The sequence below is a fragment of the Sminthopsis crassicaudata genome, chromosome 2 (assembly GCF_048593235.1).
Source record: "Sminthopsis crassicaudata isolate SCR6 chromosome 2, ASM4859323v1, whole genome shotgun sequence".
NCBI lineage: Eukaryota > Metazoa > Chordata > Mammalia > Dasyuromorphia > Dasyuridae > Sminthopsis > Sminthopsis crassicaudata.
In genome coordinates, this window is record NC_133618.1 from 263,850,503 (window position 1) to 263,876,606 (window position 26,104).

The window sequence follows — 26,104 nt, forward strand, 5'->3', positions numbered from 1 at the left end:
ACAGTTTGAGATATTTCACAGGCACCTGGAGATACAAGACTAGAGATCAATAAGAGAAATTAGACTGGACAAATAGATCTAAACATTTTCTGCATTGGAATGATAATTGAAACCATGGAAGCTAATAGTAACACTAAGTGAAATAATAAAGAGAAATGGGAAAGAGGATCCAGTACAACCCTTAGTTAATGGGCATGACATTCATAAGGTGAACATATCCAGTAAAAGAGTGAAAAAAAAAAGAATGACTAGGAAGGTAAGAAGAAAACTAGAAGAACACAATATCATAAAAATATCTTGAGAGACAAGTATCAAAGAAAAGAGAGCAATCAACAGTGTCCAGGGTTGCAGAGAAGTCAAGAAGGATGAGGATTGAGGATTTGGAAATTAAGAGATCATTGTTAACTTTGGAAAAGACATGGTAAATGACAAGATTGGAAACCATTCTGAAAAAAAGTTAAGAAAAAAATTGAGAACTATTTGGGAAAATAGGTAGAGAAAGAGTCCTGTCAAATTCTTTCTATGACAGAAATATGGTACTGATACCTAAACCAGGAGGAGCCAAAACAGAAAGAAAATTATAGACCAGTCTCCCTAATGAATATTGATGCAAAAAATTTTAATAAAATATTAGCAAGGAGATTATAGTGATTTATCAGCAAGGTAATACATTATGACCAAGTGGGATTTTTACCTGGAATGCAGGGCTGATTCAATATGAGGAAAACTATTACCATAATTGACCATATCAATTACAAAACCAATAGAAATCATATGATAATGTCAATAGATGCAGAAAAAGCATTTAGCAAAACACAGAGCCCATTCCTACTAAAAAAAAATACTAGAGAGCATAGGTATAAAGGGAGCTTTTTTATAAATAATAAGCAGTATCTATATAAAACCAACAGCAAGGATTATCTGTAGTGGAGAGAAGCTGGATACATCCCTGATAAGGTCAGGGGTGAAACAAGGATGACCATTATCACTACTATTATTCAACATTGTACTAGAAATGTTGGCTTTAGCAATACAAAAAGAAAGTAAAGGTATTAGAATAGGCATTGAGGAAATAAAACTATTACTCTTTGCAGATGATATGATGAAAATCTTAGGAAAACTCCACGCAGTTCACAGCTTTAGCAAAGTTGCAGGCAATACAATAAACCCAAATAAATTGCAAGCCCATCAGCAAGAGATAGAAAGAGAAAATCCATTTAAAATAACTGCAGACAAAATAAAATATTTAAGGGTCTACCTGCCAAGACAAACCCAAGAACTATATATACACAATAACAAAACACTTCTCACATAAAAAAAGTCAGATTTAAACAACTGAAAAAAGATAAATTGCTCATGGGTAGGCTGAGCTAATATAATAAAAACAACATTTCTGCCTAAATTGGTCTACTTGTTCAGTGTCACACCAAACTGCCAAAAAATTACTTTATAGAACTAGAAAAAGTAGTAACAAAATTCATCTGGAAAAACAAAAGGTCAAGAATATAAAGGGAATTAATGGGAAGAAAAAAAAGACAAAGCATGGTGGGTTAGCAGTATCAAACCTAAAACAATATTATAAAGCAGCAGTCATCAAAACCACTTGGTACTGGCTAAGAAATAGAGTGGTAGATCAGTGAAATAGATTAGATACACACAACATAATAATCAGGGCCTATAATAATCTAGTATTTGATTAAACCCCCAAACTTGAGTTTCTGTAATAAAAAGTCATATCTGACAAAAATTGCTGGGAAAACTGGAAAACAATATGTCAGAAATTTGGTACAGACCTACATCTCATATCCTATATCAAAATAAGGTCAAAATGTGTAATGTGTTGTTGTCTCCAGAAACTGCCGATCGCTCTCTGGTCTAGAGGAGAGACTTCTTCCTCCAGAGAGCCTCCTCAAGTCTGGTCCAGACATTCTCTGGAGTGCCGCCCTCTTTTATCCTCCCAGAGAATGGGCGTGGGATAACGCAAGGGCTTCTGAGAAAAATTACTTCAACCAATGAACTTGCTCCTCCTAAGCATGCAAGCTCCTCCCCAGGAGGTCACAGAAGTAAAACTCCCAGTAAAGGCCGGAACTAGAGAATTGTTAGGTATCGACTTAGCACTTAGAACCTAATATCTCATTAGCACTTAGTAAGAACCTAACAAAAATGGGTACATGATCTGGGCATAAAGGATGATGCCATAAACAAATTAGGAAAGCAAATGATAATTTACCAATGAGATTTGTGGAGAAGGGAAGAATTTATGAATTAGAGAACATTATGAAAGGCAAAATGGACCACTTTGATTACCTTAAATTAAAAAGGGTTTACACAAACAAAATCAACAAGATTAAATGGGAAATATAAAGCTGGGGAAAAAAATCTTTACTGCCAATATTTCTGATAAAGGTTTCATTTCTTAAATATATAAGGAATTGTGTCAAATTTATAAGAATGCAATAAATCATTAAAGGATATGAACAGACAATTTTCAGATTATGAAATTAAAGCCATCTATAACCATATGAAAAAAATGCTCTAAATCACTATTGATTAAAGAAATGCAAGTTAAAACAACTCTCACACCTTTCAGATTGGCTAAAATGACAGGAAAAGAAAACGATAAACATTGGAGGATAAATATCTCTGTATTTAAGGAAACTGGGACACTAATGGATTATTGGTAGAGTTGTGAAATGAGCTAAACATTCTGGAGAGCAATCTGGAATTATGCCCAAAGGGCAACAAAACTGTGCATACTCTTTAACCCAGAAGTGCTATTACTAGATTTTTATCCCACAAAATCATAAAGGAGGGAAATTGACTTGCATGTACAAAAGTGTTTGTAGCAGCTCTTTTTGTGGTAGCAAAGAATTAGAAAATGCCCAGTTGTGAACAAATTGTGATATATGAAGTTAATGGAATATTATTGTTCTATAAAAGTGATAAACAAGTTGATTTTAGAAAGGCCTGAAAAGATTTCCACAAACTGATGCTGAATGAAGCAAGCAGAACCAGGAATACATTGTGCAAAATAACAGCAAGAATTTGCAACGATCAACTGTGAAAGACTTGGTTCTTCTCAGTGGTTCAGTGATCCAAAGCAATCCCGATAGACTTTGGACCAAAAAATGCCATCTGTATCCAGAAAAAGAACTAAGGAGACTGAATATAAATCAATACATGCTATATTCAATTCTTTTTGTTTGTTTGTTTGTTTTTTAATCTCTTTCATGGTTTTTCCTTTTTGCTCTTATTTTTCTCTCCCAACTTGATTCATAAAGCAATGTGTATTAAAAATGAATTTAAAAAAAAGAAAGACACTTAGACACAAAGGGAAGGAGAACTGTTGGAGGATAGCAGGAATGGATGGAACAAGTGAAGCTTTTTTGAGTTTGGGACAAGCCTAGATATGTTTGCTGATAATTGGGAAGCAGTCAAAAGACGGGGAACAAATCAAGATTAGTGAGAGAGCAGCAGTGATAGCAAGAACAATTTGCTGGATGGTTTCCTTGTCTTGTTGCAAGGAAATCCTTAGGAAATTCTCATCCACCCCCATTTCTTTTATTTCTGGATACTACTGGCACATAGCTGTTCAGTCACTGAATCTAATGGCAATACTCTCATAGTCCCAGCATATTCTATTGCATATCTTTCTCCATAGGAGCTTAAAATATTCCACAGAAATTAATTTATATTCATAATGTCTTTCTGAGAAAGACTCCTTTTTAATTATAATTACTCCTTAATTATAATGAAATTGAAACTCAGAGAATATTACTTCTCTCATTATCAAATAAGAGATCTGAGCTGGTTTTGGAATTCAGAAGAAATTCTAACTAAGCCAGAAGGCAGTGAGTTATACACTTAGAATTCTCTCACTTTCAGGAAGTTTTCATTGATCTACAAGCCATGTTTTCCAGAAGAGACCTGAGCCATTGCTGACTTTTTTTAAGGTTCTGGTAAACCTGCTTCACCCAGAAGCTACATCTTTGCTTAAAAGCCTATGACTGCTGCTTGCTAGGATTGGATAAGAAGTGACAATACAATAAGAGTCTGCAGGATAAAGTGTCTGTAGTGCATTTATCCTTTATGACAGAAACAATGGATATGTATAGTGAGAAAGACCTCCAACCCAGGCTTTATTTTATTTTTCATTGATCTATATGAGGTACACCTTAGATGACCCATCCCATCATTCACCTTGTTCCTTCTATTTTTTCCTCAGAAATACCACATTTAATGGTGTTGGGGTTTTTTTGTTTTTGTTTTTGTTTTTTTACAAAAACTGCAACTCAGTATGTGTGTGTGTGTGTGTGTGTGTGTGTGTATAGTGTGTATATATATAGTGTGTGTGCCAAAAGTCTTATTTCAATTTTAAGCTGTAATATTGATTTATAATTAATACATTCTAATGTAATTTAATAGTGATTAAAACATAAGAATGCACCAAGCCTTAGGGATACTTAATATTAACTTCTGGAGAGGGGGGAAAGAAACCAATACTTTAGAATGCATAAATGGAGGCAGAGGAGGCAATGATCCTACTTTTCTTGACTTTTTATTCTTCCTTATTCAAGAACATATCTGGAGTTCTTCCTTCACAACTAATCAATTAACTGATTTTGGGCATTTGATTTTTTAAGAAGTTCATTAATAAATCTGTGGTTGGGCATCCTACTTATGAATACATCAGGGCATCCAGAATTGTGAAAAGACTGAAGTGTATAAGAATTTTTTTATATTAACTAAGGATATTTAACATGGAAAAGGGAAGTCATTTGTAGGGGGTAGGTGGGTAAAGTATTAACTTGATAGTTGTGTTCAGATATTTAAAGGGCTGTCATTTAGGAGCAATATTAAGTTTTTTCTACTTGGTCTTAGAGGAAAGAAATGGACATAATGAGTGGAAGCTACCAAGAGGGAGGTTGCAGTTGTGTGCAAGAATGACTTCCTAGGAAACAATAAACATTTTTGCAGTCAAAGGTTCTGATAAAGGCCTCATTTCCAAAATATATAGAGAATTGACTCTAATTTATAAGAAATCAAGCTATTCTCCAATTGATAAATAGTCAAAGGATATGAACAGACAATTCTCAGATGAAGAAATTGAAACTGTTTCTAGCCATATAAAAAGATGCTCCAATTCATTATTAATCAGAGAAATGCAAATTAAGACAACTCTGAGATACCTGTCACTACACACTACACACCTGTCAGATTGTGCATTATCTTTCCCTGTCATTCTAGCCAATGTTGGAGGGGATGTGGGAAAACTGAGACACTGATACATTGTTGGTGGAATTGTGAATACATCCAGCCATTCTGGAAAACAATCTGGAACTATGCTCAAAAATTTATCAAAATGTGCATACCCTTTGATCCAGTAGTGTTTCTACTGACCTTATATCCCAAAGATATTTTAAAGAGGGAAAGGGACCTGTATATGCAAGAATATTTGTGGCAGCCCTCTCTATGGTGGCCAGAAACTGAGTGGATGCCCATCAATTGGAGAATGGCTGAATAAATTGTGGCATATGAATATTATGGAATATTATTGTTCTGTAAGAAATGACCAACAGGATGATTTCAGAGAGGTGGGAGAGACTTACATGAACTGATGCTGAGTGAAATGAGCAGAACCAGGAGATCATTGTATACTTCAACAACACTGTATGATGATCAGTTCTGATGAACATGGCCCTCTCCAACAATGAGATAAACCAAATCAATTCCAGTAGAGCATTAATGAACTGAACCAGCTACACTCAGCAAAAGAATTCTGGGAGATGACTATGAACCACTACATAGAATTCTCAATCCCTCTAATTTTGTCTGCCTGCATTTTGGAGACACAGGCTTCACAGCTAATTGTATACTATTTCAAAGTCTGATTTTTTTTTTTTTTTTTTGTACAGCAAAACAACTGTTTGGACATCTGTAAATAAAAACTATTATTATTTTTATTTTTAAAAAATAGTTGATAACTATTAAAAAAAAAAAAAAAAGAATGACTTCCTAGGAATCAGAATTATTAGAGGTAGAAACAGGATGCCTAAGGAGGTAATGAGTTCCGCATTAATATGTATAGGAAGTTGGATAACGATTTGTTTGGGATGTTGTAGAGAAGATCCATGTCCAAGTATTGGTTGGACTAGGATCCTTCCAACTCCCAAATTCTGTGATTTTATGACATTTATGGGGTTTGTAGCTTGTTGTTTAAACCACTATGATCATAATGTTTGAGAAACTAAGGAAAACCTTGTAAACAGGAATTATGAATTATCACTGGGATCTGTGCTTTGACCCAATCAATTTGCAGCTTATATAGTATGAAGACAATGTCAGACCCACATGAATACTCCCATTTCCTACTGTTATTTTTGAGTCTTTATTAACTTTGTTCATAACTAGGTGGTAGTTGAAGCTTTCATTCTTTGTGTTCTTTTTTTTTTTTTTTTTTTTAATCCCTAGCTCTCCCAAAGAATTCAATATAATGTCTGCTGTGCATGGAGTGCTGGCAACTCCTAAACCCCTTTCAAACAGTGTGTGGCTTAAAGCATTTAAATGAAACACTATTTATTCACAGCTGTTGTTTTATAGAACTGTTAAAAAAGAAAGCATAGCCCCAACATGGCCTTCTGCTATTTTTGAAACAGAACATTAGAGCCACACAGTCTCTCCCCCGGCCTGACGCCCTTCTTCCCTTCAAATTCAAATAAGCCCTTTCTGGGTTTTACTGGGAAGGATATTCTTCATAAGAGAAAATTACCCATAAAGAATTCCACCAGCTATTCTGCCAAGTCTGCCACTATGAGTAAAAGAAAAGTGCTTCTTTTAGAGTTTTTGTTCCTGGGTAACTTTTTAAAATGGATTTTACTTCTAAAATGGTTATTTTAATAATTTTTGTATATTGTCATTTTACTTTCAGTCTCTGAAGAGCTCAAAATGTAATAATCATTATCATCATCATCACTAGCATTTATATAGCTCTTTAAGGTTTGCAAAGCACTTTGTCCATTTGATCCTCGCAAAAGAAAACTAGAGTCAGTAAAATGATTTGTCTGAGGTCTCAAAGCTACTTACTTTCTGAGTCCACAATATTATTAGACTTTTGGGAACACCTGATCAAAATGAAAATGCCAAGACTTTGGTTTTATGCATTAATAAGGAAGAAATAACAGTAGACTATGAACTAAGAGATTTGGGATCTAGTTACAGATCTACCACTGACTTTAACTTCTCAGGGCTTGTTTCCTTGTCTATGAAATGAAGAGGGTTCTACAGTGGAAAGATCAATGTACTTGAAAGTAAGAAGATACAGGTTTAAGCCCCAATTCTATAACATTAATTGTAGGATCACATACCAATCACTAAATTTTTTGAGCCATAATTTCCCCATTTATCAAATGAAAATATATTAGTGTTTATACTACCTATCCAATGGAGTTACGGCAAGAAGAATGCTTTGTTCATCTAAACTTATGTTATATGAACTTTACTTTTTATTAGCATTAATTATTTGATTAATCATCAATATTAGCCAAACATATAAATATGATAGTAATAAGCTTTTTAAAAATTGTACATTTTATTATTATCACTAAAGATCCTTTCAACTGTGACAGTATTATAGAGATATTCATGTGCATTTTTAGAATTTGATTTCTTTGGTCAGTTTTGAACTGTTATTCTTTTTTTCATTGTCATAGTTATCATTTTCAAATCATACAAGTAACATAAACAGGAATATAATATAATTGCTTATTTTATAATTATACATAATTTATAATTATATATTTATATTATGTAGATAAATAAAATTTCCATGTAATTATGTGCTACTGAAGATGGTAAATCAGAGGGCTTGGGGCCCAATATTGATTCTGCTATTTATACATACATGACTTTGGGCAAATCTCATTATCACTTTATGTCTCAGTTTCTCCATCTGTTAAAAAAAAAAAAAAAAAAGAAGATTACTAGGTGATCTTTAATGTTCCTTGCAGCTCTAAAACCTGTGATATTGTGACCCTGATGTAGCCATTTCCTAAGGCTTCTTGTATGGCCTGTTTTGGCTGAGTCCTGTCTTAATTCTTCATGACTCAAACACAGGCTCTTCTTTCCTCTTTCCTCCACTATCTTTTAAAGTCTGTCCACGTTCATATTTGTTGTTTTCATGACTATCTATCCATCTCATTCTCTTCTCTCCCCTTCTTTTGCCTTCAATCTTTTCCAACATCAGGGTTTTTTCCAATGAATCTCATCTTCTCATTATGTGGCTAAAATATCTAAGCTTTGGCTTCAGTGTTTGACAACCATGATTTAATTTTTTTAAGTTTTCACTGATTTGATCTTTTTGCTGTCCAAGAGACTTTCAAAGCTCTTTTCCAGCACCACAATTTGAAAACTTCAAAATTCTGTTCTCAGTTTTCCTTGTAGTCCAATTCTCACAGCCATACATTGCTACTGGAAAAAGACAGACCTTTGTCAGCAAGGTGATATCTCCACTTTTTAGTATGCTGTCCAGATTTGTTATAGCTTTTCTTCAAGGAGCAAGTATCTTGATTTCCTGGCTGCAGTCACCACTTGAAATGATCTTTGAGCCCAAGAATATAAAATCTGACACTCCTTCCATGGGACCAATTGCCAATATCTTTTTTTTTTTTTTTAATGTCAAGCTTACAGCCAGCTTTTATACACTCTTCTCTTTCATTCTCGTCATTTCTTTTTTACCCCCCTCACTAGTATTTTATTTTTGCAAATACATGTAAAGATAATTTTCAACATTCATTTTTATATAATTTTGTGTTCCAAATTTTTTCTCCCTACTTCCCTTATATCCCAGTTTCCCCAAGACAGCAAGCAATCTGATGTAGTTATCCATGTACAATCCTTTTAAACATGTTTCCATATTTGTCACATTGTGCAAGAAGAATTGGATCAAAAGGGAAAATCCCATGAGAAATAAAAAGCAAACAAGCAAACAAAAATTGTGAAAATACTATGCTTTGGCCCACATTAAGTCTCCATAGTTTTTTTCTCTGAATGCAGATGGCATTTTCCATCCCAAGTCTAATGGAATTGTCTTGGATTACCATATTGCTGAGATGAGGTCAGTCTATCATAGTTGAGCATCATACAATATGCTGTTACTGTGTACAATGTTCTTTTGGTTCTGATCATTTCGTTCAGTATAAATTCATGTTAATCTTTCCAGGTCTTAATGAAATCAGCCTGCTTGTTATTTGTTATAGAACAATAATATTCTGTTACATTCATATATTACAACTTATTCAGCCATGCCCCAATTGATGGGCAATCACTCAATTTCCAATTCCTTGCCATTTTAAAATAGACATTTTTGCACATCAAGAATTTCTTAATTCTTGTTTACTTTCTGCTATCAAAGTGGTATGATCTACATATCCAAAGTTGTTGATAGTCTCTTGGTCACCTTAATTCTGGTTTTTAATTCATCCACCCTGAAAACTTGAATGATATGCTGAGTGCAAATTAAATTAATAAGATGACAATACAGCCTTATTTTCCTTTTCCAATCTTAAGCCAATCAGTTATTCTATCTTTGATTCTAACTGTTACTAAGTTCTTAGTTCATATTTAGTAAGTAAGGAGACAAGGAGAATACCTGGGACTCCTATCTCTGAGGATTGGCCACATTTTGTTATGACCACACAGTTAAAGGCTTTAGTGGGGTCAATAAAGCAAAAGTAAAATGTTTTTTTCTGGAATTCCCTTAAACAGGAACTGGGCCTGTGATTTCAATGACATAGGGAAATCCCAAGAGTAAATGAAGTTTCCCTCTACAAATCAATACCTACTATTCAGAGTCCTAGAGTTTTGCCCAGGACAATAAAAGGTTAAGTCACACAGCTAATTTGTGTTAGAAGTAGAAGTTGAGCCCATCTCATGCTGGTTTTGAAGCTAGTTTTCTATCCACGATGCAATACTATTTGTCTACCTCATTCAAATCTTGACAAAACTACATTGAATAGATTTTAATCTTCAATAACATTCCAGATTTCAGCTGCTAAGTTACTATCAAGCTTCCTCTGCTGTTCCCCAAAATTGGTGCTGGTTCTGCTTTTAAACCCCATCCATAAGCCAGGAAAAAATAAGCAAAACAAAACAACTGAGTTTCTAGTTGATGGTTGATGACATCTACCAAGTCAGGTTCAAATTTGTATAATTCAGGAAAAAAGCTACTTAACCCAGGAGACTAAAGCCAGTCATATGAAAAGAACTCTCTGCCACAGGGCTAATTGTATGCCTTGCCTATTGCTTCAATAGCTTTTTGATAGCAATGAAGTACAAATTTCAGTAGAGATGATGTGAAAATAATTTGGAAAGAAGGAAAGAAGAGGGAGTGCTAGTGAAGAGATGATTTGAAGAGGAATAAGAAACTAAGAATTAGAATAGCACAGGTAAACTTAGGGAGAAAGGAGAGGATAAGATACATATTTCTGGCCAAGCTAAATTCCTTAAAAATAATAAAAGTATAAGGTCATACCTAGCCTTTAGTATTATGAGATATTATCATAGACTTGGAATTTAGAAAGTCTGGATATGAAACTTTGGATACTATTCAGAATCATAAGCCCATTCTAAACAGTCATATGTCCTCATATTAAAATCCAATAAATTATATTTCTTAAAATAGTAATGTAGTTTTCATGTGATAGATTCCTCCTCTATTATATATTTGCTATAAGAGTTTCTAAAGAGCAAATAAGTTTCTATATGCTCCTCATTTTTAAAAAGCACCTCCAGGTTGGAACTGCTTGAATTTACCTTTAGGAATCACAAATTTAAAGATCTATAAGTGTCATATTGTCATTATTGCATCTGAACATGGAGTCAAAATAAATCATATTATTGTTATTATTTATAAGCCTGCTATTTGAGATGGAAAAACCTTTTAAAAAAAAAAAAAGCCTCTTTAAGTTATTCTAACCAGTTCTGTTTTGAATATAAAATAATAGGACATGAACTTTAAAATCTAACTTTGTTATGTAAATAGCTTTTAACCTACCACAAAAGTAATTGTTGCTAATAACAGTAATGTTACACTGGGTTTTGTTAAGTGACTGTGAGTCATTGTTTTCTCCACTCAAAAGTGTGGAAGAATTTTTTTTTTTTTTTAATGTCAAATTGGGTCATAAGAACCCAACTTCTCGACTATTTTTTTCTATCAGTTGTTATATTTCTTTAGGAACCTTCATTACATTCTTTACTGAAAGAAGTAAAGCTAGCAAAGAAACAGATGTGTCCCATATAAAATATGCAATAAATCTTGTCCCAACAAATTCTTTGCTCTAGACTTTCTGACAGAAACTGTCAAATATCCACTTTAATTCAGGTATAAAATGTTCACTTTGTGTCATGGCGCCAACCACCATATGCCGGAATAAAATCAGTAACTAGTAATAAAAGGGAATCCAATCACCTTTGAAACCCTATAAGCAATCAGTGGTAAGAAAGATGCATATAAACCTATGAAGAATAATTTTGACTTTGCCACTATATTCCTAGGCATACGATGAGCTCCTCCTCCCAACTATGAAAGTGTTACACTTAGAAAAACAAAAACAAAAAAACAACCATAGCTGTATGCAAAAAGGAAAGCCTTTCTAATGAAGAGGGACATCTTTGGATACAGAAAATCTTAGTTTCTCCTAGCCCATCCCCTTCCCTCTCCCTTCCTCCCTGAGCTCTGGAATCTCCTTGAAGGGCAGACCCTAGATCTTTAGTCAAACATGTGGGACTGCTGCTCCCAGCTCGCCTTGCCCAGTTTTCCTAGATCATGTGAAACCAATCTTGGTTAAGCTCAATCAGAAGAAATGACTTCAGCCTCATAAATCATTGTTATCATCCCACAGGAGGAGGTCATGCTATGGGTTTTCTCTACTAAAACATTTCAAGCCTCTGGTTTCACATACTTCACCCCTTCCCCACCCCTTTCTGAAATCGGAATCATGCCCGTTTAGAAAATTGTCTTTACACCTCTGCGTGAAAGACACTAGTAATTCTTTTCCTATTATATTATTATTTGAACATTTCTATCTTTTTCAAGTTTGTAGGGAAACCTATTTCTCAGTAATAATGCTTATATTATGTATTTCCCCTAATTTTCCTGTTTTGCTACAAGAAAAATGATAGTCTTTTTACATCATGAGGGCACCCAAAAATGCATCCTCAATATTGTCTCTAGATTCCTTTTCCCCCAATGCAGAATAGTCTCACCTTTTGTTGTTTCTGCTAGAACTGTCTCAGATTTCCAATTTTGTAAGTTCTGTAAATTAGATACACTTGGTCATGTCAAAGAGATTTTTCTGTGTTGTGGATGCAGACCATGGTATAAGGCTGGATTTCTTCCAAATGCAGTTCGATGTAAACTCTGCTTTCATAATATTTAAGAAATAGAGTCAGTTGAATACCAAAGGACCACTAAATTTGGAATCAGTAGACTGAGTTAGAATTCTAGTTCAGCTGCTTTCCTAGTTCTGTAACCTAACTTCCTTGAGATTCAGTTTCTTCATCTGAAAAGTGAAGTTGAAATCGACCTTTTGAGCCCTTGTTATCTGCAAATCTGAGAAGTGAAGAAGTTGAAATTGATGACCCTTTGAGCCCTTGTTATCCTAGTTAGATCCAGCTTTAAATCTCATGATCCAATAAGCTAGGGAAATTATTTTAAAATTATTTGCAGTTAAGGATTATCATAGAAAAGAATTAATTATATTTAAAATTTAAAAACCACTTATTTTTAAATGGATCCGTATCTTCCACAGAATTGTTCATTAAATTCATACAATTCTTTATTACAGAAAACAGCAGTGCCTTTCTTTACCTTAACAATATAATTACCAAAAATTTTATTGCTGTTACATATTCTCTGGAGAGGGGGAGGGAGGGAGGGGGGGAAAGAGAGAGACAGACACAGAGACAGAGACAGAGACGGGGAGAGAGGGGGAGAGAGGGAGAGAGAGACAGAGAGAGACAGAGAGAGAGACAGAGACAGAGAGAGAGAGAGAGGGAGAGGGAGAGGGAGAGGGAGAGGGAGAGGGAGAAGGAGAGGGAGAGGGAGACAGAGAGAGAGGAGAGAGAGAGAGAGACAGAGACAGAGACAGAGAGAGACAGAGAGAGAGACAGAGAGAGAGAGAGAGAGAGACAGAGAGAGAGAGAGAGAGAGAGAGAGAGAGAGAGAGAGAGAGAGAGAGAGAGAGAGAGAGAGAGAGAATGAATATATCCTAGAAGCTAGGTAGTGGAAGACTCATCTCCATGTAAGCTAAGACTCAAAGATATTAAGTGACAGATTAGTGTCATGTAGCTAACATTCAAATCCAATATTCTGACTCCAGGTTGATCCACTATGCCCTGTTAACGAGAAGCAATATATTTTCACTGCATTGATATTTAGTTAATTTGGAAAATAGTTTTGATTGGTAAATTAATTTGAATTCCATTTTCAAAGAAACCCTTTGAATATAGTTCTGAGAAAAAAACCTGAATCATTGTTGGAATAAATTACTAGATATGAAAGTACTTCAACAGTAGCTAGGTGGTGCAATGAATAAAGCTGAAGCACTGGAGTCAGGAGGACCCGAGCTCAAATTTGGCTTCACACACTTACTAGCTGTGTGACCCTGAGCAAGTCATTTGTTCCCAATTGCCTCCCCTGCAAAAGAAAGAAAGAAAAAAAAAAGAGAAGGAAGGAAGGAAGGAAACACTTTGACCAGTTTATAAATTATATAAATACAAATATTACAGTAGCAAATATAAAGGAAAATAGGAAAGGTATGTGAGTTAGGAGAGGCAGCAGGGTATAATAAGAATAAAATATTTGAAGTTCAAGGAATTGAGTTCTAGTACCAACTAGTTGACTAGAGATGTGTCACTTAACTTGTCTTGACCTTAGTATCATTATGTATAAAGAGTAGAAGGCTTTTGAGATTCCTCCTAACTTTAAATCTGATATTTCTTACTTATTGTCCTGGGCACACCCAGCCACTACTAGAATTCTTTTTGTTTGTTTGTTTGTTTTCCTGAGGCTGGGGTTAAGTGACTTGCCCAGGGTCACAAAGCTAGGAAGTGTTAAGTGTCTGAGACCAGATTTGAACTTGGGTCCTCCTGAATTCGGAGCTGGTGCTCTATCCCCTGCGCCACCTAGCTGCCCCCACTACTAGAATTCTTAGAGAGAGTTGTTGTTTGATAAGAAAACTTGAAGATTCTTCCATGTGAGATGCATTTTAAGGGACATCTTGTCTCACTGACTCCATTACAATAACCTTTGGAACTTCAGTATGGGATACTTCTAAGGTAAAGTCATCTCATTCCTTAACAAACATATTAGCATACAAGGCTCAAAATGTGAACAGGGGAGTTAAGAGAACCACAGAGGCTTTTACCAGAACCATAGAAGACATCAATACCCACCAGCAGCTGTACCATCTCACTCACTCCTCCCAAAAGCTTTTTATATACCCTCCATAATTTATAGCAGTTCCTCAGAGTTCCTCTTCCACATCAGATCTCCTTGACATAGCTCCTTTAACTGCTCTCCAAGAGCTCTCCAATCTCCACTTCTTTTTATATTCTCTTTTTGCTATCCTGAATTGTTATGTGATTGCTTTCTGTAATTCTCAGATCTCAGCAGGCAGCAAGTCATTCAATGTTCATTGTCATAGGTGTTTCATGGTCCTTCATCACTATATAGTTCTTCCTGCTATCTCTCTGTGTGTAGTTCTCCTCAGCCTCCACCAGATGGTAATTATTCCCTTATCCAAGGGATCAGTATTCTTTCATATCCAGTAGAGGAAAAGTATGCCAAAATCTTTTTTAGCAAAATATGTTTACATTTCTAAATTCCCATGTAGATCAGACTACTTATGTAGTTTATTCTCTGTCTCTCCCTCTCCCCATCCTCTCCCTTCCTATCTCCTCCTCTTCTCTCTCCTCCCTTCTTCTTGCCTCCTTCCTCTTCCTTCTTCTCCTGACCTTTCCTCTTTCCTCCCCTCTCCTATTCTCCTCTCCTCTCCTGTCCTCCCCTCTCATCTCTCTCTCGCCTCATTTCTTTTGACTCTTTCTTTATCTCTTCTTCTTCTCCTCCTTCTCTTCCTTCTTTCTCCTTATCTTTTTGCCTCCTTCCCTAGGTAAAAATGACCAGCCAGTGATTTAACTACTAATTAGTTAATAGCATTTATTGAACTCTGATTGTTTGCTCAACAAGTGTTGAGGGACTAAGGAGGTTTGAGTCTCAGTGATAAGTCCTGTGATCTCATTGGTATGGGAAATTGAGGAAATTCTCTTTATAGCTGTAAATCAGCTCCTTCTCTGCAATTTACAGTCTTAAAAATATTGATTAGAATACTGAGAGGTCACATAGCCAGTATATGTCATAAATGGAAATTGAACTCAGATCTTCCAGGCTTAGAGGGTGGTTTTCTTTAACTTTGGATGGAGAGAATACAAAAGAAACAGAAATTTATGCACTTTGCCTGGTAGACCACTAATTTTTAGCTTTGGAAGCAGAGCATATACGGTTCTGTGCTGTCCCACCAATCCTCTCAAAATTCCAAGCTAGCAGTTTACTTCATGGTTAGCCTGAATAGTTAATGAATATAAGACCAAGTAATCTCTTCACCCACAAGATTTATAATCCTGAATTCTAGGGACTTGTGATACAAATTTATGAACAAATATAGATTGTCCCTGCCTTAAGTGAGGTTATCACCAGTTTTAATTTCCCTCTTAACATTGGAACAGACTTCAATGACCAGAAGAAATGCTGTAGAATGATTAAAAGTTAGGAGTTCTTTTGACTTCATGCAGAGTAGCTGGCAGTTCATTCCCAGTTTCTTATTTAGTGTTCCAAAGCTCTAGTCTCCACCTCTTTGAAATTTCCACAGAGTACTTGCTGAAACTACTAAGGATGGCCCTCTGGAAAATCTGCAATTTTAGAGGAGACCAAATGCTTTCATCATTTTGCTTGCTTTGGAATCTTCTGTAAGAATGATAGACTAAGGGCAAAGCACATAGAACTCAGAGGAGATGTGAAAACATTTTGGTCTGCTGGTAAAATGGCCTGGTCAGGAATTCCGTAATGAGATTAAATGATAGATTCACTGAACATTGAGAAAAGGACATTTTTCTAAAAAATTTATAGAAGGTTTCCAGGGAAAAGTTACAGTGACATAATTATTTAGAAGGTCTATAAATACTTGTCCTTTTCTAGCCTGTTAAGTAGAGGGAAAATGTACCACAAAAAACTCCATACTACTTTATTTTCACTTACAATTACTTTTTTATTTTAAAAAATTAAGATATTTATGCCACATCATGGAGAATTTCATACTCTATGGAAATTTAACCACCTGCCTCCTATTAATGTTAATGAGCCTCTCACAGACAGATTCTCCAATGAATCATTCCAAATCTTTGCTCCTGATGCTCTTACGCCAATGAAAACCAGGAGATTCACTATAAAAGCTGAAATTCCATCTTCCTCTTGCTCTCATTGTACAAACTCATGCAGAAAATTTTGGTAGTTATTATAATATATAAGTCCTTATTTTGTGGATGAGGAAACTGTAGCCCCATAGAAGCTATGTGACAACTTTGAGATCACACAGATGTTACATGACAATACCATGTCTGAAGTTCTACTCCTATTTATCTGACATGCCCTTTTATTGGATGGCCATCCTATCTCTGCCCATTAATTGTCAGCTTTCTCCAAGTTCTAAACTCCTTTAGCCACTTTCCCCTAGACATTAAAAAATGAATATACATGCACAATATATGGATATTTACTTTTAATTTAGAAAACCCTAGATTCAAATCCTGTCTCTGATGTTTACTACCTTAGTGACCTTAGGCAATTAACTTGATTTTCCTGTCTCAGTTTTCTTATCTGTAAAATATATCAAAGAAAGGGGCTAGAATAGATAATCTCTGAGGTCTCCTCCTATTCTAGAACAATTATCCTATGATCCTATCTTCCTGAGTACATGCACTACTTAATTAATAACTTAGATACGTTCAAGGGTATGATGATAAATGTATAATTGTCTCTACAGGAAAAAAAATGCATGTTAATTTTTCCTCCATTATTTTCTTAAGTATAAACAATGAGCAAAACAATAAATTAAGCCCTTATTTGTAGCATTTGCCAATTTCTGAGGTGTTCTTCACATTAAGAATGAGCCAGTTCAAGCTAACTCTATAATGCCCTTGGCATACAGCATGAAGCAAGCTTTTAAAAAATTGAAGAAAGATGAGATAAAGGTGAAATAAACCAAATTATTTAAATCTAATTTTATTTTATTAAAATAACTTTGGCTCTCACTAAAATTTATTAACAGTAATTTTAACGCAAGTTATATAATTAAATCTTTTTTTTTAAAGGCTTAACATTTGGAAATACAGTGATTAGAAAGTCCAATTTTTTAAGTTGTTCATTTAAATTATTGGTTTTAATGAATCTTGAAAAAATATATCTTACAATGATATAGAGAACCAAAAAAAAGAGTCTGACTATACTTAGTAAATAACAATATTATTTTTTTTCACCCTTTAAGCACATATTTTGTTGAAATGCAGCTATCATGTTTCTATTTTCCATGACAAGCATTTATTCTAATAGCATAGCAGAGAATTTAACATCTTTCAAATTGGGCTTTAAAAGCCTAGTAAAATTCTTTATTTGGATTTTTTTTTTAACAAGTTAAAAATTTTTGTTTCCAAGTTTTTCACTTCTGCAGATATTTAAATTTACATGCACAAATCAGTTTTCAGCAACAAAATATTAGTTGTTAAATATCTTCCTAGTCATGAAAACTTCATTACTCTTCTTAGCTAACATCCCAAGATATAGTATATATATATAATATATTTATATTTTTTCATTACTTTTTCTCACATCATCAAACAAAAATTTTTTAATTCAGTTTTTAAAATGTTGAATTCTAACTTCCTTTTTCCCTCCCCTCAATGCTCCTTGAGAAGTCAAACAATTTGATATAGATTATATATGTATAATCAAGATGAAATATACATTCAAGAGAAAGCTCATGATTATTTATTGCACATGAAAAATCCATATTTAAAATATCTTGCTAATTTCATATGGGACAGAAGCAGCTAGATAAAGCACCAGCCCTAGAGTCAAGAAATTTGGCCTTAGATACTTAACACTTATTAGCTGTGTGACTCTCTTGATGACAAGTCACTTAACCTTAATTGCCTCACATAAAAAAAGGGAGATGAAGGGATGACTTAGCACAATTGTTGATCATTATAATCTGTAGAGGTAGTATTAGGAGTAGAAGCAGTGTCAGCTATTTTCCTATTCACTTGGTTTTATATTATTATATTTATTATTATTATTCTCATCAATAGATGATTTCTTTTTAAAAATTATTTTTATTTACTTTATTAAATATTTCTTAATTGCATGTGAAATTATTTTAACAGCCATTTAAAAAATTTTTGAGTTCCATATTCTCTCCTGCCTTTCCTTTCTTCCCCCTACTTTGAAAAGAGGGCATGGCAAAGATATTTGCATATTACAAAAAAAAAAAAAAAAACACAAACTAAATAAAACAATAAAAATTTGTTGTTGGGTTTTTTTGTTTATTTTTTTTTTTTTTAAGTGTGCTTCTATCTGCCTTGTTATTCATTACTTTTCTCTCTGGAGGTAGAAACAATTTTTTCCTCATAGGTTTTTTGGAAGTCTTGGATCACCAACTTGATCAGAGTAAAGTGTTTTTATAATTCATCATCTCTACAATATTGCTGTTACTACATACAGTATTCTCCTGATTCTGTTTACTTTGGTTTGCATCACTTCCTACAAGACTTTCCAAATTTCTCTGAAATCATCCTACTTGTCATTTCTTATAGCACAATAGAATTCCATTGCAATAATTTCCTGCAACTTGTTCAACCATTCTACAATGACAGATATACTCTTGATTTCTTTGTCACCATAGAAAGAGATTTTCCCTTTTCTTTGTTTTCTTTGGGATAGAGCTAGTAGTGATATTGCTGGTTCAAAGTGCAAAGTTTTATAGCCTTTGGGGCATAGTTCCAAATTGTTCTCCAAGTCATATTAGTTCATGACTCCAATAACAGTGCATTAATGTTCCAATTTTTCCACATAACTCCTCTAGCATTTGCCATTTTTTTTCTGTCATGCCAGCCAGTCAGATAGGTGTGAGCTTGTATCTCAGTATTATTTTAATTTGCATTTCTATAATCAGTAGTGATTTAAAGCAATAGTTTTTATTTCTTCTTCTGAAAACCTCCTATTCATATCCTTTGACCACTTATTAGCTGAGGGATGGCTCATATTTTTTGTAAACTTGATTCAGTTACATATATATTTATGAAATGAAGTCTCTATCAGAGAAACTTGCTGCAAAAATTTTTTTCTAGCTTCCAATTTTCTAACTTTGACTGAATTTGTTTTGTTTGTGCAGAAGTTTTTTTTTTTAATTTAATGTAATCAAAATTAAATTTCCCATAATCCTCTCTCTCTCTTATTTGACCATAAACTCTTTCTTTATCCATAGATCTGACAGGTGATAGATCTTCTATGTCTAAATCATGTTTCTGTTTTGACTTTGTATTGTATATGGTATAAGATGTCGGTTTATGCCTAGTTTGCACCAAACTACTTCTTGATTCAAGCTTCATTAATACTTCTTGATACTTCATGAGTCAAGCTTCAGAGTTTTTACAGTATTGTTTTCAGAGCTAGTTTTGGAGGTATAGAAATTTTTGTTGCTTCCAATACAGTGTGATCTGAGGAGACGTGGTCCCTGCTTTGGATCTGCGTTCTGGTCCTTCCACAGAAAAGACTCCTCTTCCCTTGAGATTGCAATGAACACTGCTTCTCAGCATCCATCCTCCTTTGGGATTGGAAATGATACTGCTCCCCAGAGTTCCTGATCCCTTAGGGCTATAAGTGCCCTTCAGGGCCTCCACTTTCTCTTGACCAAATGTATTTTTTCCCACCCTTGAACTATGACTCAGAAGTGGTTGTAGGCAAGGGAATTACCAAACAGAGTCTGGTCCTGCATCCAGTGCCAGCCTAGATATACCTTGTCATCTCTTTCCGACCAATCGATAGGTCCCTTTACCATCCCTGGCTTGAGAACTCCCAAAGGTGCTTCTGTTTCCATCACCCTTTAGTGCCACAATTGGTGTTTCATCTGTATCAGCTTCAATTCCTCCTCCTCCTCCTTTGGGTCATATAGATCTCTCTTTACAGACTCCTATGTTGTCTTAAACTGGAAGAATGTCTCACTTTGACCTTGTATTAGCACAAACACAACAGAATTCTATTAGAGGCATTTTTTAAAGTTGTTTGGAAGGGAATGTTGGAAAAGCACAGCTGAGTATTTCTCTGTGCCAATGAATGGTTTCTTTACAGGCAGCTTTATTAAATCACTTGTCCGTTTGGTGTGGATTAGTTTAGTTAAAATTAGATAATCCATACATTCATTTAACTGGTCTCATGTAAATATAATGTCACTAAATGTTGAAAGCAAGCAAACTAGAGAGTTGTCACTTTCAATTGTTGTAGAAGTCCTACTCTTTCCTCATGTAAAACAAAGAACATGTTGGCTCAATATAGAGACCAAGTAAGGATTACAGTGTCAAGCCACATATTAAATATTAGTGAAGTTTAATTTATGTATTATTTTTCTTAATAAAAATTTGAATATAAGTTTTAATTTTTTTCCTTTTCTGCTTCCCATGGATGTAATCCACTTTGAGAACTACTGCCTTGGGGTTGTCTGGTTCCTCTCATCTTTCCCAGATTTTGTAATAAAATTAAAAAGAATAGAACATAGATAATGTTAATATGTGTTTTTTTAATCAATATGAGCCCTGCAGGATTCCTTATGTATCATTTAGTGACCCAGTTTCTTTTTGGGTTTGACACTATAGATCTAAGCAATGCTCTATTATGTTGTGGAAAAGATGTTCACTAGAATTGTTAGAGGATTTCCTCACCCAGAAGTTCCCTATGCAAATGAATTATAGTTCCAATCTTTTTTTCCTACTCATTAGATCTTGATTGCTGACACCCTAATCTGTCCCCTCATCTTTCCTAGGAAAGAGGTTTAAAATGTGTAAGAAAGGTAACCCATTTATGACTAGACTTTCCTGTTCTAATTTAAAGTTTACAATTTTTTTTTCTTTTACTTCCTCTAAAATTATCTCAGAAAAACTGTCCTCTCTCCATCTTCTCTCCCCATGAAGTCTCCCCTTCATTGCCATCTGTTATCACTCTTGGCAAGCAACATTCTTTGCTCCTGAAAAGTATAAGACAGTGATTTTCTAAGAAAAGGTGTATGAGATGGATACCACATGAAGGGGAAAGCACTCCTTTGTTTCTTCATTAGCATCGCTATTTGTAAAGCCATAATAAAAACAACTTCTTTACTGTGAGTCCTGTTGGTTTATACCAGTCACATCAGGTCCATAAACCATGGTATATTAAAGTATAATAGACTTTGTAAAGAATTCTAGGACAATATTCCAGTCTCCCCCCATCCTACTTCCCTATTCCTGATTCCACTGCCTTTAGTGCCCCTACAGACAGGTATCCATAAATAGGACTTAATTATGTGTGGTATAATGAAAAGAATTTCTTTGAAACTCACTTCTAAAGCTACTTTCAGACTATGATGGTGTCCTCTTAAAAATCAAGTTGTTGAATGGTTCATTCAAGATGTTAAGTAAATAAATTTTCTTAGCCTAAACATGTCACAGAATTATAAATTTACTTATCATGTGTGTAAAAAATAGGACTGCCATGATTGCATTATTTTAAAAAATTATTAAAATCATATATTGAATCTTCTATTGGGGTTTAGAATAATTTGTGTCAGTGAAGGGCAGCTAGAGGGCATAGTGGATAGAGTGCTAGGCTTAGATTCAGAAAGGCCTAAATTCTAATCCAATCTCAGATACTCATTACCTGTGTAGCCCCTGGGCAAATCACTTAATTTCTTTGCCTCAGTTTCCTCAACTGTAAAATGGGAATATTAATAGGACTTAACTCCTAGTGTTGTGAGGATGAAAGAAGATACAATTTGTTCAAGTACTTGGTAAACACTTAAAAATCCTTCCTTCCTTCTTTCTTTCCTTTCTTTCTTCCTAATTAATGATGATTGTGAGAAGCAGTGTGGTATAATAGAGTGCTGGATTTGGAATAAGAGAGACTATAAGTTCAAATTGTGTCCCTTTTTTTGTGACTGAACAAATTACTCCATCTTTCTGGGCTTCAATTTTCTCACTTTCATAATAAGGAAATTACTCACTTTTAAACCCATGATCCTATAAACCAGAAGGAAATTTAAAGATCATAGAGGCCAATCCTGTTGTGTTATTGTTGTTATTATTATTGCTGTTATTTTTATTATAAAGATAAGGAAACTAAGGTGCCTAGAGAGAGAGGCTCATTGCCAAAGATCATGCAGTGAATGAATTGCATAATTCAGCTTTGAGTCTAAGTCTCTTGGCTTCCAGGCAGTTTTTATTACCTCTGTACCATACTACCCTTGTTTCCTTTCTTGCCTAAATGTACCAGTTCCCAAAAGGGGTATACAAGGATGAGGGAGACAAGTGCTATGCTATTTTTATACTGAGGGAATTGGAGTATATGGGTTGTTCAAGAAGGACTAGCACCAGTGTTATATTCTTTTAAGTTAAAAAAAAAAAAAAAAAGCCTAAAATATTCAAAAAGCAATAAAGTGGATTGGACTAAATCTTCTTGCTTTGGTAGTGTGGGTGTGACTCACTGTTGTGTAACATTCCATCTGGTCTAATAAATATTCTGTCCAATTAATCAGATCAGAGGTTACACAACTAGTGGTTAGGTAGCCTGATAAAGTAAAAAGAACAGTACACTGGGTATCAGGAACCTAAGTTCCAGTCCTGACTTTGTCACTAGCAAGTCTTCTCCAAAACTCAAATTTGTCATCTATAAAATGGTACCTGTCCTGACCACCTCATAGGATTGTTGAGGAAATGAAATAAAATGTCATGTAAAGATATCATAGCTATGAAAATATTTTGGAAAATCGTAAAGCTTTATATGACTTGATAGTTATATCAGTATTATCATCATTAATCCCAACTATTAAATTTCCCTACCATGTAAAGAATTTTTGCCCCATTGTGCACCAAAGACAGAGCACAATGCATAAATTAGAATTCCTATAAGAATGATTTAGGTTAGACAGAAGGAAAAGTTCTGGAACTCTGTCTTCCCAGAAATCAGCTGGAGTAAGGATAATCATGGGATTTTGAGGTCAAGATCAGGGGATTAGATCTAGCAATCTCCACACCTCCTTCCTCTCTTTCCAGCGCCAGGAGAATGCCTCAGTTTCCTCCACCTCCTCCACCCACACATGTCACTTCCCCTCCTTTGTCCACACCCCCCATCCAGCCAGCACCGAATAGTTGGGGAGGGTCATCCTTCAAACATGTTAATAGAGAATTGTCCAATTGGCAATTAGTCTCACATGCTCCATTATCCAAGTGCATTTGCTCACTTCTAGCCCTTTACAGAAAAGCATTCTGGACAGGTGATATGCAGAGCTTTTAGAAAGGAGAAAGTGCATGCCTGAGATATGGTCTAAGTCAGAAGGTTTCAAAGGTAGATAGAATAGGGAATTTTTGAGGAATGTTTCCATCACCATTAACTTGGTTTTGAGGAATATACCATACATTCTCATATACAAAGAATTAGATCACCAACAATAAAGCTTAAGTTTGGGGTTATTGGTTGGTTTATGGGAAGACAAAATAAAATCCAACTAGCCTTTATATGCCTCCATTTTCTTATATGTAAAATAGAGATAATAGTATATACATCATATACTTCAAAGGATTTTTGTAAAGAGTGGTCTTTAAAAAGCAAAGTTTTAAAAGCCTTGTAAGTTGTTCTTAGGATTAATAGTACAGCAGATGTATCATAAATCTAATGAAATTATATCAACTATAGTAGTATGGTATAGTGGAAAGAGCGCTGGATTTAGATGCCCATGACTTGAGTTTGAGTTTTTGGTTCTGCTTTGGTTCTTATATGGCCCAGAACAAGTCACTCTTATCTCTTGGCCTGAATGTCCTTACCTTGAAATGAAGGATTAGAACTGATTTCATTAATCTCTACCAATTATCATCATCTAATACATAAAATGTGTGCTTCCTTGAAAGTCTTTCCATATAAATGTCATGTTATACCATATAGGCATAATGTGTTATTATAATATTATATATTATAATAATAGTGATCAGGGTAGGTTATACAGAGAAATGGTAGAAAGTGCTTCACATCACCGAAGTTAGCCCCAACCAAAGCAAAACATATCTCAGTTACTTGAATTATGCATTCATTCTATGCTTTCTAGGATTTATCACCTGAAAGGCAACGCATCCCCTTGATACAAGTTCTCCAGGAGAATGCAGTCAAACTGTTGTGAAATTGGATCATTGTCACAGTTCAAAGTGTTACTTGTAACTGCCCAGACAGAATAGCGAGCCATAAAAACTTAAGAACAATGTTTTTTATCACCATATAAAATATACATATCCTCCAACTGCAGTGGGACAGAGAACTTTCAAAATATAGACATTAATATACAAAATAGATCAAAACTATGCAATGTGGGAAGAGAACACATATTATCATCCTCATCATCCTGTTTGCTTTCATTGAATTTATTGAGGATAAGCTTACGTCCTATTACTTAAATTCAGTAAACCACAAAAAGGAAGTATTTTATCCACTTGTGTAGTAGTCTATAGAATATTAAATATAAAAGAATAACAGCAGGCTAGTATCTTGTCTCAGGATCATTTTCATCTGAGTTTTATTGAAAAAAGGTAAGAAGAATAAGAATGAAAAAAATGATAGCCAACACTTATGTGGTACTTTCAAAAGGTTTATTTTATTACTCTCACCTTACAAATAAGGAAAATGAGACTCAGAGATTAAATAACTTGCCTAGGGTCAACTAGTAAGTTATAGAAGCATAATTTGAACTGATGTCCTCCTGACTCTAAATCCAACTCTTTTCTACTACTTCTCCAAATGGCCCTACTAATCGATAAGTATTAATTAGGATCATGCTTTTTATTTAGCACCATGATAAAAAAAAAAAAATCGAGTACAAATATTTTTTGGATTAGTTGCAATACTTGTCCTACTTTTTTGAGTTTGAAAATGTATATAACTTTAAATTTGGTTAAGAAAAAGGATATCTATAATTAGAATGTATGAAACTAAATATCTAAAATGTAAACCATATTTCAAGATGATTGTTTGACCAGTCCTTTTTATTACATTAAGTAGTCTTCAACTTCATCATAATATGGGGTTGTATTCCATGGTGCCTTTAAGTTTCTATGAGAACTCAATTTTAAAAAAATGAATATTAAAAGTTTTTTAAAAGAATCTGTTAAAATTGCTGTTGTAGAAGAAGGTGAAGTGTTGATTTAGGTTAGGAAGAAATTTTAGACTGGAAGGATTGTTAAAAAATCTGTAGTTTTCTGAGTTGGATACATAATTACGATAATGCCATTTCTGATAGCCTCCTATGGTCATGAGTCTATAGATTCTTAGGAGAATTGAAATAATCATTTATCATTAGGAGACCTTGAAGACTATCATCCTCCAGTTAAATTAAAAAATAAGATAAATATCTGTTGCGGTGAGAATATGCCATATTTTCAAGTATAGGATAGGCTCTGTGTTTACTCATCATCTCATTCAGCCCTGCAATGTAAGATTCTTGAGAGTACTTCACTTTTGTTTTTGTTTCTCCAATACCTAGCATACTGCTTGGCATATAGTAGATTATTGATGGTTAGATTGAATGAATGAGCAAATGGTATAGAGTTGCATATACCATCTCCACCATCATATTCCAAATTATCAACTCCAAATGATTGTTGATATTGTACTTAAAGACTTTATTTTTGTTTTGTGTTTAAGGTAAATTCTCAGATCTCAAGCATAAGATAAAATGGCAGTAGATGTGGTGGAATATAGAAAAATTTTTGTAAT

The 26,104-nt window shown here is 34.4% G+C and overlaps 1 protein-coding gene across 3 annotated transcripts in view; it reads left to right on the forward strand.

Moving 5' to 3' along the window:
* Positions 1 to 26,104, forward strand: part of FMN1 (formin 1) — a 513,415-nt gene that overhangs the window by 464,165 nt on the left and 23,146 nt on the right. The window lies entirely within an intron of this gene.